This window comes from Gymnodraco acuticeps, unplaced genomic scaffold (genome assembly GCF_902827175.1).
Source record: "Gymnodraco acuticeps unplaced genomic scaffold, fGymAcu1.1, whole genome shotgun sequence".
In the NCBI taxonomy this organism is placed as follows: Eukaryota; Metazoa; Chordata; class Actinopteri; order Perciformes; family Bathydraconidae; genus Gymnodraco; species Gymnodraco acuticeps.
This window is the reverse complement of record NW_022989799.1, coordinates 1,471,911-1,489,116: the sequence shown is the minus strand read 5'-3', so window position 1 is coordinate 1,489,116 and position 17,206 is coordinate 1,471,911.

Genomic DNA, 17,206 nt, shown 5'->3' with positions numbered 1-17,206 from the left:
ACATAACTCGCAGAGACGGCATTTAACCCTTCACACTCCAACAGAAACTGAACAGGCAGATTCGAAGGATTTATTTCTTTGGAAATATTATTTTAAATACAATTAAATCAAGTTATTTTGGTAAAATGTATGAAAAATGTAACAACAACAAAATATAAAAAATAATATTTTAAAAAAAAAAATGTTTTTTTTTTAATGTTTTCAAATATTATTTTTTAGAATATCTTAGGCCCTCACAGAGGGCCTAGAGGGCCCTGACGGCTTGCCACTGAGTTTTACACTATACCGTTGTGCTGTTACTAGCAGATCATGAATATATATGATATGATGTTGAAAGCTGCACCAATTCATAGTTTTATTTGAAGAAGGGACTTAATAGCTGTTTTTAGTGAAATATATTCACTTCAGCTCTACTGAGCTTTTTACCTTACATGTCTTACTTGTATGTCAGACACAAAGCATCATTATCATGTCATTGGAATTGGGTTTGTGTCAACCTGAGAATTAACTATCCAATACTCTTTCTCCTTAACCAACACAATCATATTTGGCTCCCAAGGTGCTCAAATCTTCCCTGTCAGTAGCTGTAATAGATCTGAGCGTGCAGCGGGGTTTCAGCACTCTTATGATGGAAACAGCTGCTTGTTAACTTCTGTAGTGAACAGTATTCCTGGAAACTGTCATGTGTAACAGGAATAATCAATGCTTGGATGCATTTGGAATCTCGCTGGAGTGATTTATCATATTTCAAAAAGGATGAGTTTCTGAGGTATTTCTGACCCAGTAATAAGATGCAGGAGATCTTTGCCACCTGTTACTGTAAATCATGACTAATAGTTGTTCTGGTACTTATTTATTTCCTTAGCAGAGGGATATAAGAGCACCCTGAGTGTATTTGAGGAAGGGTTTCTGTTTTATTCTTAGTCAGCCCATGTTGTAATCATGTGATGAAACCTGAATGTCTGGATTCACATCTATAATGTTGAACGTTGAGGAGAGACAACTCGCAGTAAAGAAAAGTGGAACAATTTGTTTTTGTGTTAAATGCAGCATTACACCCCGAGGCTGCTGCGCTCTCCCATAAGCAGCACATATACTGCAGTATAAGCAGTGTGTTTAGAAGCAGGGGCCCTATAAAACCTGGACTTCGACATGGTAAGCATTTCCATAAGCAGTTAAGAAGACGTCCAACAATGAAGATAAATATAAGCACTCAAATGTTGCACACATGCAAGGACAGGATGCAGGAACCATGACGCAAAGGGACTTAAAGGTTCATATCAGTATGTAGTGTCTCTAATGTGACATGTCTCCATGCTTTAATGTTAAAAAGCTCTTTATTGTTCTCCTACTGCCTGTGCTGCAGCACCTCTTTTCACCCTCTGTCTGAAACCAGAGCCCAGTCTGCTCTGATTGGTTAGCTGGCCGGCTCTGTTTTAATTGGTCAACCGCTTAGAAGATGTCCTGCCCATTAGCCTATCACGTACAATGTGCTGGAGTGCTCGCCAATATAAGTGAGTGTTACACAGTGATGTCACTATGTTACATAAGTAAACAAAGGAGACTAATGGAGGCGTTTCAGGTAGGGGGGGGGGGGGGGGGGTCTGAGTGTGAGCATAATAGGGCCCCTTTAAGCCTCACCTACATAGATATATACTGGTGGAATCACTGCAACTGAAACTGTACCTAAAGAAAAACAAATGTAATGTGGATTTGATGTGTGACTGTATTTTACCTTAAAAACTGTAATAACTCTAACCTTACTTTCCCAAATCAGCTTGAAGACTATACAACAGAAAAAAACACAGATGATGAGGAGGAGGAGGAGGAGGAGGAGGAGGAGGAGGAGGAGGAGGAGGAGGAGGAAGAGGAGGAGGAGGATAAGAAAGAGGACGAAGAGGAGGAGGCATCAGGAGATGAAGACGAAGAAGAAGAAGAAAGGTTATTACCTGGTGACCCTGACGAGCAGGTTTCCACAGCAACGAGAGCCAAGCAGCTGGCTGAGCGTCTGAAGGCCAAGGCCCGGAAAATGCTGCGGGACTTGGGGAGGATCTTAGCCATCAGCCTTCTGGCGCTGGCTGGTAGGATCTGTGACACAGCTTTACCTCCTCAGGGTCACATCACTGGTTCATTTCCATAGCTGGCTGAGGAGACTTCACCTATACTTAGTGTGGGTTAAGGCCTCTGACAGTACTAAGACCCCGGACACACGAGGTCGAAAACGGCTAAACGCATAGGATTAACGCAAACGCAATCGCAAACAAGCTTCCGTCCACACGCAATAGTTATCCGGATAGTGTCTGCCCACACGAGACCGCTCCGTTTAGCTCCAACCGCTGGAGAAGCTGCAGTACATATGCAGGAGCCTGTACGTGGCGCTGTAACTTCCTTCACAAAAGCAGCGAAGAAGCATGGTTGTCATGGTTGCCCTTCTGTTTATTCTCCGCGGTGGGGGCCGAGGGAACCGGGCAGAGTTTTAAGCCAGTCAACGTGTATTAAAGTTTAAATCTTCCGACAAAATTATAAAAGTGCCGGTCAAAGGTCTTTTTTGTTATTTATTGAGCTATAAAACAAATGAATAACGACTCTATATAATATAATAATAAAAATACACGGAGCCTCTCTTTTTCCTCCCTCTCTTCGGACAGCACCAGTGTCTGTTTCATGCAGCAGCTGATCCAGTAATGAGTGACCCGGCCGACAGTAAAAATAAACATATTTATAACTAGTTTAGGTAGTTTGAGAGATGTCTCCGTCCTGTCAGATTAGACTTCACTCGCGTTTATGTCCATATCGAGAGAAAGATAAATAATCTGAATTCAGTGTGCAGTTTACTTTGACAAGGGGGTGAGCAGCAGAGGTGGGGAGAGGCGGGGCTATTGCGCAATCATTATCAGAAAATGATCGCTGAAGCTGCAGTACATATCCACAAAAGCAGCGAGTAAGATCCCTCCCGGATGTGTAAATCTGCTGTAGATGTTGCACAAAGAACTGTAGCATGGTCAGTAGCGTCCGGAGCACGATAGCAACTCTGCGATCCGCCATTGTTGTTGTTGTTGGTGGCGAAACACATCAGCAATGGCGCGGGGTACGCGGAGGTGAGCAGCAGAGGTGGGGAGAGGCGGGGCTATTGCGCAATCATTATCAGAAAATGATCGTATAGGGCGCACACACGGAGCTGTTTGACCCCCCAGAGCGTTGCGTATGTCGTTCTATCCACCTTGGGACCCGTTATCGTTTCCTCAGTCGTTTAGTGCCGTATGCGGTCGTCCTCGTGTGGCCGAATGGTCTATATGACACTAAACAGTAACGCAAACGGCCGTTTTCGTCCTCGTGTGGCCGGGGCATTAGATTGGCACCATCTTTTCTACTAGACCTACTAAAAAAAACCTCACAAAGTTGAGTTGGTGATATCAAAGTTGCATTTGATATCCTCTTTATCAGGTTCATATTTGTACCTCGTGCCTCTACTACCTCTGGAAGGCCAAAAACTATATAATACACTACAGGAAAGTAAAAAATACCAAAAGCAGAATAGTTAAAGTATTTGTCAGTGAAAATGGGCACTTCCTACAAACGGCAATGTATAAGGCAGTTTTTTTATTTGTTAGAAGACATTTTTCCCAATATTCCAACCTTTATTACAAACTAGGAAACAAACACACAGGCTATGGCTGTGCTGGATGGCAAATATGAAGTTTACATTAGTTTTTATCAGATTAGATGAGATTACACTTTACTATCATTGCACAGAGTATAACAAAATGCAGTTTGTCCCCAACCAGAAAGGGTCCTGGCTGTCCTTGAACGTTGTTAAAGGAGTTGAATGGACAAAAAAAGCTCAGGTCCAAAAGTTGTTGTCGGCTATACGATGTATACGCACAGCAGTACCGAGTGAAACAACTTGAAACCAGTATGCAGATAACTGCTAATTCACAGAAACTAGAAAACATCGGGGGTGTTTCTCATTGTCGAGGAAGGCTGCTCCAGAGCCACTATTTCAAGGATGCTACGTCATCGAGTCCCGCCGAAGGACTGTTCCAATGTCCAGGATGCTCAGAATTCTACCGAGGCCGGCATCCTTCATTGCGGGAAATTTTCGAGGCTGCAGATGTGTATCCTCCGCGGTTTTAAAATCCCCACAATGCTTTGCGCCCGGACCAATTTCCAAAATCTTTGGCGGAAATCGCACTCCATTTAAGGCGGGGCCTCGCATATGACGCACACCTGCACACCTGTTAGCCTGTTCCACCATTCTTTATTTTCCGAGGCTAGGAAGGATTCCGGCCTCTGTAGAATTCCAAGAATGCTGGACATTGGAACAGTCCTGCGACGGCATTCGATGACGTAGTATGCTTGAAAATGTCAAGTTGAAATAGTGGCTCTGGAGCAGCCTTCCTCGACATTGAGAAACACCCCCAGAGTCTTGCATAGTGCACAGGCCGCCATCTTGGATCTCTACTTTGCATTTTGGGAAAGAGGAAATATGCATTTTTCCCAAATTGTTAACTGTTTATTAAAACACGACTAACACATTTGATCTAAAAAATATGCTGTAACTGTCTATAACAGTCAAACACTCAATACTTATGATAAAAGAAGAAATGTCGGTCTGTATTTTATTTTTTATTATAGCGCTTTTTTTCAATGACTCAAAGCGCTTTTAGGAGAATGTGAATTATTAATTATTGTATTGATGTTTCTCTCCTTCTCCCCCCCCCCAGGCATCACTCTGCCCTCTGCCTTCTCTGCCATCTACTTCCTGCTTTTCATCGGCGTGTGCACGTGGTGGGCGTGCCACCTTCCCATCAGCCACCTGGGTTTCAACGCCCTGTGTGTGATGGTGGGCTTCTTCACTGCGGGTCACATGATGTGTTTGTACCTGTACCAGAGCCTGCTGGCCCAGGGCATGTTCCCCCCCCACAGCCTGTGGGCCAGGTGAGACTGCACAGCGCTCACTCTGATAGATGGAGAGACTGTTAGATATATGCACTGTCCCAAACTAGGATGTTATCTAGGCATTGCACAGGAGTTAAAAATACAAACATATCAACACTAGAAAATAGTTTTATAAACAGGACAAAGTTATGTGACGAGGCCCTCTGTGTCGCGACCTCTTAAGTGAACTAAACAACCGGACTCTGGTCCGCTAAAATAGGTGGTCTCGGAACGCTTGCTTGCGAACTCTGGAGCGGTTCATTGCTGGTGTGAACGCAGTCCGCACCAAAACATGAAGCGTAGTAGTCACAAGAACGCGGATATCTTCAAAATCTTTAGCGAAAGAGTCTTTGAAGACATCCGCGGTTGTTTAGTTAAAGAGTGAAGCAGAATAAAGTGGTGAACAGTGTCGTGTAAAGTAAAAATGCTCCGTCAACTACATAAAAGTAAGAACACCTGTCGTCGGTGAAACGCCCCTCCTTACTGCAGAACGTCTCTCATTATGTGTTATAATGTTTTTTAACGGACGTTGTCTGATTATATAATCATATGCGCGGGCCGCTAGTGTCTGTTGATCTCCAGATTAACAGCAGCATGAGAATAACCTGCCGAAAGTGCCGATGTTCCATTGCCGAGGCTCCGGTAGAAATTGCCGGGATTTGCGTTTTTACCATGGTTTTTACCCCCGGCCCTTAATGTCTGACCAATGGTTGAACAGCATTTCCGAGCACATGACTTGTGTTTAATGTTTATAGTCCATTTGAGTTTTGCCCATGTGAACGCAAACCGAACCTTCTGAACAATGAAACAATGTAACAAACTGTGGTCTGGTGCCCACCAGAAAACGGACTATTAGGTGTGAATGCACCCCAAGAGTTTGGTTACAGGATTATATTTTATTATATGTGTATATATATATATATATATATATATATATATATGCTATTCAATTTCGTATGTGCTGCCTTATACAGTAGATCAAGTCCTGTAGATTATTATATATATTCTCTTGTCATCTCATCCGTGATTTAACATGTCAGATCGGCTACAGGCGGCTAGACCTACAGACTCAAACATGTAGCTCAGTTTTTGTGACTCATAAGTCACAAGGAAAAACAGCTGTTCTTCCTCCAGGTGAAGATATTTTTTGCAGGCATGTTCATCTTGTAGCATGAAGGGATTTCGCCAAAAAAAAACAATATACTATCAATTCACAATAACCACATAAGTGAACTTTAAGTAACCTCCACATCTCCAAAAACCCTTCGTATGTGCTTCACTACATCTTGTTTTCCTCTGACCTAGAAAGTTCTCTTCCCTCCACCATGTCTCTGTTCGCAGAAACATGCACCATGCCTCACAGTCAAGTAGACGACATATTCATTAGGCAGAGGGTTGGAAGCTAATATTCCTAATTAAATCTAAATATCTATTAATAGTGTGCTCGCAATATGACATCTATGTGGGAAGAAAACAGAAGGTGCCTAAGAGAATGTGTGAGATTAGAGACAAAGAGAAGAAGGTGAATGTGTGTGTCAGAGCAGAGTGTTAAGGCTGTACAAAGGCGTGGAATCAAATGCACGATGCAGAGACAAACAAAGTATCAAAATAAAGTGTTTTAATGTAATCAGGTAACAACACACTGAATACATAAAGTAACAAAACAAACACTCAATAAACTGTCTAACCTATACTATCAAAAAACGACTTGCTTAACCTAACTCTCTATGGACGATAACTCTAAGGACAATGACAAATGATCTTAACGCTGGAATGCTTGGAACACACAAGACAATCTGGCAACGAGTCAGGGGAAGACGAGAACTATATATACTAGACAGACAACACCAGGTGAAGACAATTAGACAATCACAACCGTGGGAAAACAGACAAGGCAGGAAATGTACTTTAGACACATGAAGGTAGACAAGACTATCAAAATAAAACAGGAACCTATCTAAACACAGAACATGAAACCTAAACTAGGGAACAATCTTAGCAGAGCTGTCTACGCACAACACAGAGGAATGTGAGCAGAGTGTGTTTTCTGCTCAGGTATGCGTGGAATGACTTTCTAAAAGCGATCAGCTGATGCTTCATCCTCTCAGCCGTTCACAGCAGCTGAGTCGCAGTAAGAGGAGCGGGCGTCGGTTGAGGCATCATTTCTCTGTTCAGTATGATCGCTCTCCCAGTTTCTCTCTCATCTGTCATCACACGGTGCTCTACCAGGTCTCTGTGTCAGTGTGTCACTGAGTGTGTGTGTGTATGTGTGTGTGTGTCTGACAGTTTACATTTCTATACTGAAGATTTCTATTTATGACTCACAGGTATAGTAAAACTGTCAAGGTTTTAGCAAGAAGTTAGGGAGGCAGGTATATCAAGAAGCACATTTTGAATTAAATAAAGTTGATACAAAACCAGGGGGGCCAAGGTAAAACAAAACAACGTAAATAAAGAGAAACCGAACGATGACAGACAGACAGTGCACGAGGAACAAGAGCGAAACACAGGCTAGGCCTCGGGAAAAACGAAATGATTCATACCCTTGAGTTTCTTGTTTTTGTTTCTTTTTGTTTTGTAGTAGCATTGTGCAGATGGTATTTTCGCTGCAATAAGTGTGCTGATTCTACATGTGGGTTTTTCTAGTAAATAGAAAATGAACATTAACACCATTGCATTTGTTACATTCCTGTGGGATGTGTCTGTGTTCTGTTTTCTAGAGAAGAAAACAGATGGTATAGTTACTCAGTCATTGTTCTGCTTGATTGACAACATTTTCAAACCAGTTTTAAAGCTGCCATGACTTTGCTGGCTTTGTGAAAGTAGATCCGGCCCGGTCTTCTGACAACGACCTGTGATGGTTTAACAGCAGCTGGATCTGTCGTAGCTGCAGTTCATTGATCAATGTTGAACAAGGGAGGAGGGTTAGGGTCATGGAGGATGCTGAGCTGATTCACTCTGTCCTCTTCTGCTTCCCCATCGTGTTTTGACTCTCTATTAGATGTTGTGGCTGTTCATATTCAAATTCAAAATAATAATCTATTAATTATATATATTGTTCTTAATATGAATGAATCCCCAAAAGGGCAGTAAGTAACAGGCAACTTGTAAGCAGAGAAACCCGGTAACATACATGTATATACAACAACAGTACACCAAAGAGCTCAAATGTGGAATAAACATTCTCTGTTGGCCGCTTTAAACATTGGCTCAGTTTTGACATTATATTTAAGATTTTAAGAGTTTGAAAATAGTACCCACATTTTAGTATGATTTGAGTTTCCAGACTTGAATTGGCTGCATCTCTGTTATGTGTCAAATCAATAATGACCTTTTACTCTTTGCTCTGTTGGCTTGCAGATTGGTTTCTAGTTCATCTTTTAGATCTGCATTGGGCAGACTTTCATTCTGAAGAGTCAGTTTGAATAGCTCCACTTGGCTTACACTTATCTTAACAAACTGACAGTTTAGAGGTATCATTGTGACTGGGCCATCCCAGACCCACATACATCTGATCACCACAGCAGTAATAAGCATTTGTGCGACATGCCGTTAGCGTTAACTCTATTCTTCATCTCTTTATCTGTGCTCCTGTGCAGACTGTTTGGTCTGAAGGACATCATCATCCCAGGGAACTGCTCCTCCCCCTACGACCTGAACCTCAACGCTGACCATGACTGGCCCGTTTACGTCAACCCAGGAATACTGCTCTTCCTCTATGTCACCGTAGCAACCGTTCTCAAGACAGGATATCATGGGACATCTAACCAGGTCTGAAACTTCTTCTTCATTGGTACTGACTGAAATGTGTCCAGAGCAGAGAGGATCTAAGCAGAGGGGAGGCTGGGGCTGAGGGGGGAAACCAGAGGGTCAAATCAGAGGGTCAGAGGTCAGATCACCAACCACCAGTCACAATGTCAAAGTGTCCTTGGGAAATACAGATAAGATTTGTAGGCCTGGCCAGCGGTATTGAAGTGTCGCTTTGGAAAAACTTTAATTAAATGCCATGTACTGTAATGCAATGTGCAATAACAAAAACAAGTAGGAATGAAATGTATGGATGCATTCGTAGTCCCTACATGTTTACTCTGTGGTTTGTTAATAATAATAATAATAATACATTTAATTTCAAAGCGCTTTTTCAGGTGCTCAAAGATGCTTTACAGTGGTGATAAAACGAGATAAAATAGAATAAAATATATTTAAACAGCAACACAACATAGTTCACAAATTAAAAGCCAGTCTGAAGAGGTGTGTTTTTGTCAGTGTTTTGAAAGTGGGGGGGGGGGGGGGGGGGGGTCATGCAGTCTCTGATGTGTTGTGGAAGGGAGTTCCAGAGGGTGGGGGCAGTGATGGAGAAGGCTCTGTTCCCCCAGGTTCGGAGCTTGGTTCGTGTGGGGATAGAGAGGAGGTTCGCTTCTGATGAACGAAGGCTGCGGGAGGGGGTGTAGTGGTGGATCAGGTCGGTGAGGTAGGGGGGGGCCTGGTTATTGAGAACTTTGTGTGTTAGCAGAAGGATTTTGAAGTGTATTCGTTGACGGACAGGGAGCCAGTGCAGGTTTTGAAGGACAGGGGTGATGTGTTCTTTGTTGCGTTATTATAAATCTGCGTCAGAACTAGAAAACGTAATCTGTAGTTCTTTGATCACAGTTCCTGATTTAAATGAAATCCTTGCAATTGTCAGCTATTTCAGTAAATGTAAATGTCCATGTGCTGCATGTGTTTGGCCAACATTGCTAATGACTGAAGACTTTTCCAAGTGGGGGTGGAAAAAAGGACTGCCTTGGTCTTGGCACCATTAATATTGATATGAACTAAAATGATGTAGTATTGTTAATCGTTTTTTACACCTATTGGACAATCCCCACACCCAGCTACTAGTGTGCACATACAGTCAGCTGTCATTAGCGGTTTGCTATTTAGCTTCCAATGATACACATGAGAGCAGGAGTTCAGAGACATCCACGTATTTCAATTGAACAGATGTGCATTTACAGTGATAGCTGTCGTGTCTATGATGACTGCAAGAAATCAACACTTTGATTGTAGGATTTTTCCATTTGTGTTTTATTATGAGATGCTGTTGTTGTGTTCTGCAGGTGAAGGAGGAGCAGCAACAGGAGAAAATAGAAGAGGAGGAGATGGTGGAGTTGAGGTCCTGGAATCAACCCAAAGATAACTATGAAGATGACACACAGGTAAATATTAATTTCTCTATGTCTCATTTAGTAGGGAGGCGTGTGGTGCAGTGAGTTGTGCGTTGTGGATCTGGATCTAGATCTGGATTAATACTGAGCAGAACCCAGAGGTATCACGCTCAGTGGGGGATGGATGATCCCCGCTAAATGTCTCTTAAAATTTGCCGGAAGCGCTCCACGGTTTCTGCGATGACAGCTTCTTCTGGTAGCAAGTTCCACTCTCTGATTGTTCTCTGAAAGAAGGAGTATTTAAGAGTGTCACTAGTTGCGAAAATTTGCTCGAAGTTCAAAGAGTTGGCTTTGCGGGTTGCACTTCTTCTAACTGGCTCTAGGTACATTGATGCATCAATGGCTGAGATGTTATGGACAATCTTGAAGAAGAGAACCAAACGAGCCAATCGCCGCCTTTCACTTAATTCCACCCAGTTCAATCGCTTGAGCATTTCTGTGACACTGCTGTCCCATTCATAATCTCCAAAAATGAATCTTGCACCTCTTCTTTGTACTGATTCCAGGGCATCACTGTCTTTATCAGTGTAGGGGTCCCAGACCGAGCTGGCGTACTCTAGTTTAGAACGTACTTGGGCCACAAAAGCTGTCTCCTTCAGTTTCTGGGGACAGCATCGCAGGTTCCGGCGTAGGAAGCCGAGCGAACGGTTTGCCTGTGTTACAATTTGTCCAATGTGTTGGCCAAATTTCAGGTTGTTATGGATTTCTACCCCAAGATAAGGCTGGTGGGTCACCTCTTTTAACACCTGGCCACATAGAGTATAGTTTTTAATGTGCGGGTTTGTTGATCTGCTTGTTCGTAGGATGTAGCACTTACTAGTATTAAAGCACATTCCCCAAGTGTTAGCCCATTCCTGAAGTCTAGTCAGGTCACCCTGTAGGTCTTCTTGGTCACTTCCATTTTTAATAGGCCTGTAGAGCAGAGAATAATCGCACTGTAGATGCTACATGTGACGGACAGCTCATTAATGTAGCATAAGAAAAGCAATGGACCCAGCACAGTGCCTTGTGGCATACCAGAGTCAACGTGAACTGTACTTGATTTCACCCCTTCTACGACTACTTGTTGGCTTCTTTGCATGAGAAAGGTTGTGGTCCAATCAAGTATTGGGCCGGTTATACCCATGTGGGCCAGCTTTAGCAACAGGCACGTATGTGGAACCGTGTCAAAAGCCTTTGAGAAATCAAGGATTGCCACATCGACTTGCAATTTCTGGTCATGATATTTTGCCAGGTCATGCATTGTGACTAGGAGTTGAGTTTCACACGAATGGTTTTGTCGAAATCCATGCTGGAACAGGGTGAAGACATTATGCCTTTCCAGGTGATTCAACAGGTGTTTGCAAATGATGTGTTCCAGGAGTTTACAACATACTACTGTCAGGGAAATTGGTCTGTAATTTGCGGCGGTATGCCGGTCCCCTTTCTTGAATATAGGCGTAACGTTTGCCTGCAGCCAGTCATCGGGTAGATTTCCTGTTTGCAGTGACTGCGTGAATACGCATTTGAGCAGTGGGCCTATTTGGGGGGCCAGCATTTTGAGTATACGATTGGGTAGACCATCTGGGCCGCTAGCCTTGTTGATCTTAATATTTGCCAGTAGTTTGGTCACTCCTTCAGTCGTGATGATCAGGTCTTCTATCTGCGGGGCTGGATCTCCTGATATAGAGGGCTGGCTACCATCATCCTTAGTAAATGATATCGTCGTGGATTCATCTTCTTATTACAGACACATGCATTTCCTAACATTCGGTCTATATGCTGTCAAATGTATTATCTCTTCGATTTACACACGGCATCTATTGCACGTCTGTCCGTCCTGGGAGAGGGATCCCTCCTCTGTTGCTCTCCCTGAGGTTTCTCCCATGTTCCCCTTTAAACTGTGGGTTTTCTCTGGAAGTTTTTCCTTGTACGATGTGAGGGTCTAAGGATAGAGGGTGTTGTTTTTCTCATACTGATATTCTGAACAATCTGTGCTGTTGTATTTGCTGTAAAGTGTCTCTACTGTAGGCTATTTTTATTATATGTACAGCACTTTGGCTCCACCAAAAATCGTTTATAAATGTGCTATATAAATAAAACTTGATTTGATTTGATAAATACAGATTTAAATTGTTTGTTGATGAGTTCAGCCTTGTCTTTGCTGCTACTGTAGAGGTCTTCGCCCTCTCTAATAGGGGAGACTCCAATGTTGTCCGCTCCACACTCTTTGACATATTTCCAGAATAGTCTGGTATTGTTTTCAGCAAGACTCTGGGTGAGTGTGTTTTCGATATAGTCCCAGTGTGCACTGCGAAGGTTATTTTTAACATATTTCTTTTGGTTGCGGAAGTTTTCCCAATCACGAGTTTTGCCTGATCGCTTGGCTTTGTTGTATAACTTATTTTTATTTTTTATTTGGCGTTTCATGCAGTGAGTGAACCAGGGCAGGTTGTGCCGTGTGGTAGTGAACTTGGTCAGGGATCAGGGGGTCACAGGTTCAAACCCCGCTGCAGTCAGCATGTCGTTGTGTCCCTGGGCAAGACACTTCCACCCAAGTTGCTCCTGTGGGGATTGCCCACAGTATTGAGTATGTAAGTCGCTTTGGATAAAAGCGTCTAACAAGTGACATGTAATGTAATGTAATTTAGTAATCCATTAGACCGTTTAAAGAGACTGCAATGGAGGTTTAAAAAATGCCTCATATCCATCATGAGTTATATCAAGTTGGATTAAATAATGATCTTAAGAAAACTGTCACATGTCCACCATATTGAACAGTTGTGAATATTAAAGTATTATTTGTGTGCTCTTTGTTGCAGCTCATGCTCCTGTCGACGGGCTCAGAGAGCAGCAGAGGAGGAACCCTGGCTGAGGAGAGTCCTGCCGATCTGGGTATCAATGCTTTCATCTGAACTATCAGGGGTTTTGTTTAGAATGTACTGTTTGTAAGGATGATAAATGAATTATAAATAGTGTTGATGAATCTTGAAATAAAAAGCAGAAATCAAATCTGAGCTGACAGAAAATGCTCCGTTTTAGTTTAATACACACAGTTAAGCTCTCACACACTATTGTATGAACATATAGGGTCACCTACTGAATTAGAAACAGAACAAATGAACCAAAGAAAACCATAAACAGATGCAGGCAGTAGGCATATAGATTCACACTTAAAGTGTTAGCCTACAGAACAGTACAGCTCACAGAGAAGAGAGAACATCTGATCCTTTACAACAGACCATGTATGCTCTCATTAGTTTTCTAGTAACATTGTAATCCTGCTAGCAATCCACAATTGTCTTTAGAAATGTTACAGTAATCTGATAACGTCTTTCTATGTCTCTTTTTTATGCAACTGCAAAGGAATACAGGTACCTACTTTTGTATCCTGTTCACGTAATCCCTGTCCATGTAATCAGTTACCAAGCTTGGTGGTGATGTCATCAGGTTACCAGATCTAAGCTATTAAAGGTTTAAGTATCTAATCAAAAAGGGCCAGCTGTAATTCACTGAGATGTTCTTTAAAGTTCATTTCCACAGAAAGCTAGAGTCCTCACATATGATCATAAACAGTTGATCATATGTCTTGTTGACCCTCCTCAGTTGGTTGTTCTTGTTATGATCTGCATTCTGACATGATTGTTTCTTTGGCAGGTGTTAGTGCCCCCCCCAGTGGCCCCCGGCAGAGTGAAAGCCCTTTCTTCCTGCTGGGGAAGGTGGTCATGCAGCAGAGCTATGTCTGTGCTCTTATAGCCATGATGGTAAATATTCAACATGATTTTATACATGTATACATTTACATAAGACCAGTGCTATCACTCAATGAACACACCGAGGTTCTACAAGCTTTCGTGAGCCTATAACAATATGGATGTCACATATTGATGAGTTGTGTCCATGCTGTGCAGGTGTGGAGCATCACGTACCACAGCTGGCTGACCTTCGTGCTGCTGCTGTGGGCCTGCCTCATCTGGATGCTGCGCGCCAGGTGACTATTCAAGACTTTGATGAACAACTTGATTATCTTTAAACGTTATAATAACTGTTGAAGCGACTGAGAGGCTGAGGTCAGGCCTGGTTGCCTCTGTCTGACGCAGGATCAAAAACTAATGCTGAGATCCAGAAATGCAGAAATGCAATAAAATCTTAATTTGATTGAAAATGATCAACTTGTTATAACTCTGAATAATCCAGCTATGAAAGGGTTGCAGTCAACCAAAAACACTCTGTAAATGCATTAATTGATTCCAACAGATTCAACACACGTTTGACACGATCACAACATTTAAATCCCACCCCACAGTGTAAACCCTTCTTTATGTTTCTTTTGTTATTGTTGCCCCATTGTTGTTGTCATGTTTTGCTTCTTTTATTGGGTCCAGGAATTCTGTTATGCATTGTTAGGTGTCCTTGGCTGTCCTGAAAGGCGCCACTAAATAAAATGTATTATTTATTATTATGAACAGATATTATAAACTAAACAATGCATATCTTAAAGGTGGGGTAGGTAAGTTTCAGAAACCGGCTCGAGTGCACTAAAATTGAAAATAATCCGCCCCTTCCTTCAGACTTCCTTACAGAGCACCTCCTCCAACACACATGAACGCGCACATGACGTCAGCAGACTGGTGAAAGTGGCCGCCTGTTGCTGGCGAGAAGTAGGCCTACTGCTGCAATGCACGCCCAATGAGGGCACGAGATACATTTGTGCGTGCACGAGATGGAAGGCTGACAGACAGGGCGGCAATCCAATCCATTTAAACGGATTTTTACAGTACTACGGCTTCCACAGATGACGTTTTTTTATGGATTTTTTGTCAAAGCACTTAAGATATTTATTGCTATCGGGATGTTAAGAGCATTCCATGGAATATAACAAAAAGTGTTTCTCGAGCCGGTTTCTCAAACTTATAGGGATGTAACGATACCAAAAACTCACGGTACAATAATATCGCGATAACAAGTCCACGGTACGGTATTTATCGCGATATTGAACAATAACAATTTGTTTTACTCGGAAAATGTTTCTTTATTACATAATACATCTGATTTGTACAGCATTTTAGTAGGATAGCAGTATTTTAAAGTGTCAAAAACAAAGTGACAGTAACAGACTGGAACAAGAAAACCAGTGTTATTGTAGTACCACCAAACAAAGTAGGCATTTTCTTTGTGCCACTGCATCTCACAAATAAACAAGGACATTTAATAATCAGACCCTGCAATAAAATAAATCAAGTTTCACTTTAGTTTTTCAAGTAACTCAACTCAAACTCACTAAGACACTCACTCAGCATCATCAGACAGGTCTTTAGGAATATGAGAATGTCCACATTTCCAGGTATTTATAAGCTGGGATGTTTGGGCATTTACAATATCCCCTGCTCTGGAAAAAACTCTCTCGCTTGGTACTGATGTTGCTGGGACAGCAGTGGTCGCGTTAACCGAATATTTTATCTAACAATGACGGAAAAATCTGAAAGCAGTCTGTCATTTTGACAGATTAGAACAAACTCGGAACAGCGCCAACGTTTCCCCGCAGCGAGGCTCTGGTGTTATGCCGTGTTATGCATGCCCTCCAAAAGGAAATTATATAGTTTCCAAACCGTACTTTGCCGTACAGATCAATACATGTCTGGGAGGTTTTGCTTTACGCTGTGTGCGCTCCCGCGAGGTGCATGCACATAACACCGCCCCCCCCCCCCCCCCCCCCCCAGATTTACGACGGTATTGAGACGTTTATTTACCGCGATACCGCGATAGTCGGTATATCGTTACATCCCTACAAATGTACCTACCCCACCTTTAACTTGTATAGTTTCCTAGTTGTGTAGATTTCACCGGCTACATTGTGACTGAGCCGCCTCTCACATGTTGTATTCACTGAGCTGTGTGTCTGCAGGCGCCATGCGGCCACCCTCTGCTCCCCCTTCATCCTGCTGTACGGCCTGGCTCTGTGCTGCCTGCAGTACGTCTGGGCCATGGAGCTGCAGCCGGAGCTGCCCACCACCATGGGCACCATGAGCCTCCGCCAGCTGGGGCTGGACCGAGCCCAGTACCCCTGTCTGAGGCTGGGAGCCATGGTAAGAGGAGAGGAGGGATTGGTCACTGACTTGATGGTGATGAAGTATAAGGTTGTGACTTTTTATGAGATTATGTATGATATTTGTATCACTGATTGACAGTAAAGTACGGAGGCCGACAGGTGCAAACATGCTACAACAGCACAAAAGACTCTAATCCGGAGAAATGCGCTGCAGCTGCAAAACGATGCAAATATAAAAATACAAATGTACTGAAACACATGGAAATAAAGAAACATCTTCACCAACTTGACAACGCATGCGCAGCGTTAAAATAAAGCGCTGCATAAATGAAACGTGTTTTTCTCCTGCAGCATTTCATTTATGCAGCGCTTTAATGAAACGTTGCACATTTGTTATAAAGTTGGTCAAGATGTTTCTTCATGTTCATGTCTGTTGGTACAAATGTGTTTTTATATTTGCACAGTTTTTGAAGTGTTTCTCCTAATGTAAGTGCTTTGGGCCGTTGCAGCGTGTTTGCCCTGTGGGCCACTTAGTGAAGGCCTCACTCCACACAGTCAGCAGCTCAGTTACAGCATGTGTCTTGTTGACAAAACATCACAAGTTCAATCCCCGGTTGTGCCAAATAATATTCAGTATCAGATTGCATAGGCCTAGTATCACAACCTGGCCCCCACCTACCTGGCGGACACCTTCTCGTTCCGTCCGCTCATCCTCTGCTGGTCTAATATCTGTCCCCACGCCTCGTCACCATGAGTGCTGGGGCTTATAGCTGCACTGCTCCCAGACTCTGGAACTGACGTAGCCTAAGTAGCCTACTTCAACATCAATGCATTCGAATGTATGTGCTCGAAATAGGCTGTATTGAACAAATAAACCAACACAAACTAACTGTATCACTATAACATGATGGTTTTGATTGATTGATTGAAAAGTTTATTAACAGCTTGTATATTGGGTACAGTACAGTACAGCTCAAAACATACAATTATTAAGGGGATGCAGACCAGAGAAAGACTTTCGTTTTGTTTACAT